This window comes from Arachis stenosperma, chromosome 9 (genome assembly GCF_014773155.1).
Source record: "Arachis stenosperma cultivar V10309 chromosome 9, arast.V10309.gnm1.PFL2, whole genome shotgun sequence".
NCBI classification, from domain to species: domain Eukaryota; kingdom Viridiplantae; phylum Streptophyta; class Magnoliopsida; order Fabales; family Fabaceae; genus Arachis; species Arachis stenosperma.
Window position 1 is genome coordinate 98,100,041 of NC_080385.1, and position 2,813 is coordinate 98,102,853.

General features: G+C 36.9%; 1 non-coding gene across 1 annotated transcript; it reads right to left on the reverse strand.

Moving 5' to 3' along the window:
- Positions 1-1,744: 1,744 nt before the first annotated feature.
- On the reverse strand, positions 1,745-1,852 carry LOC130952570 (small nucleolar RNA R71). The gene has a single exon (XR_009074750.1). It is a non-coding gene; the product is annotated as a small nucleolar RNA R71 (small nucleolar RNA).
- Between the last annotated feature and the right edge of the window lie 961 nt (positions 1,853-2,813).

A 2,813-nucleotide genomic window follows, 5' to 3' on the forward strand; every position in this document is an offset into this window, starting at 1 on the left:
ATATTTGATGTTTCCTGCTTTAGTCTAGTGTCTCATCTTAAGTTTGGTATCAAATGCATGTTTTTGTTATGTTTTTCGAATCCATGCATATATTTCTTTGTTTTGATCTTTGAATTCTATTGACTTGAAGTATTTTGTGTGTCTCATATGCATTCTCATATTGTTAGTGTCAGTAGTACACAAACTGCTAAGTTTGGTGTCTTGCATGCATTGTTAATTGATTCCTTTTGCATTTTGATTATTAAAAATCCAAAAATATTTTTAATTTGTGTCTTTTCAAGTCAATAATACAAAGAATTGAAGATTCAGAACATACTGCAGAGGAATTATACAGAAAAAGCTGAGCATTCAAAAATGCCCAGTGAAGAAGGCAGACTGGCGTTTAAACGCCAGCCAGGGTACCTGGTTGGGCGTTTAACGCCCAAAGAGGTAGCATTTTGGGCGTTAAACGCCAGAATGTATACCATTCTGGGCGTTTAACGCCAGGATGGTGCTAGGGGGAAGATTTTGTTTTCAAAATCAATTTTTTTCAAGTTTTCAAAGTTTTTCAAAATCAAATCTTTTTCAAATCATATCTTTTCAATCAAATGTTTTCAAAATCAATTTCTTTCCTTTTTCAAAGATACTTACTGACAATTAATGATTTGATTGAACATTTTTTGCCTTTTCTATTAAGGAAGGTTTTATGTTTGAATCATATCTTTTCTTGTTAGGCAAGTCATTAATTTTTAAAATCATATCTTTTCAAATTGTTTTCAAAACAAATCTTTTTAAAAAAGTTTTTCAAATCATATATTCTCAATCACATCTTTTAAAACCATAACTTTTCAATTAAATCTTTTTAACCACATCTTTTTCAAAATAGTTTTCAATCAAATCTTTTCAACTTCTAATTTTAAAATCTTTTTCAAAAATCACTTGATTTCTTTTTCACTTTGAATTTTCGAAAATTATCAATCAAATTTTCAAAATGTTTTCAAAATCTTTTAATTGAATTTTCGAAAATTCTCTTCCCTCCTTCCCACATCCTTCTATTTATGGAGTACCACTTCTTCTAAATGCACAATTCGAACCTTATCTAATTAAAGTTCGAATTCTCCTTCTCCTTCTTCTTTCTATTTCTCTTCTCCTCTGACACTTCAAGGAATCTCTATACTGTGACATAGAGGATTCCACACTTTCTTTTTCTCTTCTCTTTCATATGAGCAGGAGCAGAGACAAAGGCATTCTTGTTGAAGCTGACCCTGAACCTGAGAGGACTTTGAAGAGAAAGCTAAAAGAAGCTAAAGCACAACTCTCTTTAGAGGACCTGACCGAATTCTTCAAAGAAGAAGAACACATGGCAGCAGAAAACAACAACAATGCCAACAATGCAAGGAAGGTGCTGGGTGACTTCACTGCACCTACTCCTGATTTCTATGGGAGAAGCATCTCTATCCCTGCCATTGGAGCAAACAACTTTGAGCTTAAGCCTCAATTAGTTTCTCTAATGCAACAGAGTTGCAAGTTCCATGGACTTCCAATGGAAGATCCTCATCAGTTTTTAGCTGAATTCTTGCAAATCTGTGACACAGTCAAGACTAATGGGGTTAACCCTGAGGTCTATAGACTGATGCTATTCCCTTTTGCCGTAAGAGACAGGGCTAGAATATGGTTGGATTCTCAACCTAAAGAAAGCCTGGACTCTTGGGAAAAGCTAGTCAATGCCTTCTTGGCAAAGTTCTTTCCACCACAAAGATGGAGTAAGCTTAGAGTGGAAGTCCAAACCTTCAAACAGAAGGATGGAGAATCCCTCTATGAAGCTTGGGAAAGATACAAACAATTAATCAGAAGATGTCCCTCAGACATGCTTTCTGAATGGAGCATCATAGGTATTTTCTATGATGGTCTCTCTGAACTATCTAAGATGTCCTTGGATAGCTCTGCTGGAGGATCTCTTCATCTGAAGAAGACGCCTGCAGAAGCTCAAGAATTGATTGAAATGGTTGCAAATAACCAATTCATGTACACTTCTGAAAGGAATCCTGTGAACAATGGGACTAGTCAGAAGAAAGGAGTTCTTGAGATTGACACTCTGAATGCCATATTGGCTCAGAACAAAATATTGACTCAACAAGTCAATTTGATTTCTCAAAGTCTGTCTGGAATGCAAAATGCACCAAACAGTACTAAGGATGCTTCATCTGAGGAAGAAGCTTATGATCCTGAGAACCCTTCCATGGAAGAGGTGAATTACCTAGGAGAACCCTATGGAAACACCTATAATTCTTCATGGAGAAATCACCCCAATTTCTCATGGAAGAATCAAGAGAGACCTCAACAAGGTTTCAATAACAATAATGGTGGAAGAAACAGGTTTAGCAATGGCAAGCCTTTTCCATCATCTTCTCAGCAACAGACAGAGAGTTCTAAGCAGAATAATTCTGACTTAGCAACAATGGTCTCTGATCTAATAAAGACCACTCAAAGTTTCATGAATGAAACAAGGTCCTCCATCAGAAATTTGGAAGGACAAGTGGGTCAGCTGAGCAAGAAAGTTACTGAACTCCCTCCTAGCACTCTCCCAAGTAATACAGAAGAAAATCCAAAAGGAGAGTGCAAAGCCATAGACATGGCCGAATATGGGGAGGAAAGAGAAGAGGAGGACGCCACTGAGGAAGACCTCAGTGGGCGTATACCAATCTCCTCTGAGTTCCTCAATGAGGAACAATGGGAATCTGAGCCTCAAAATGAGACCATAGAGATTCCATTGGACTTACTTATGCCATTCATGAGCTCTGATGAGTATTCTTCCTCTGAAGAGGATGAGTATG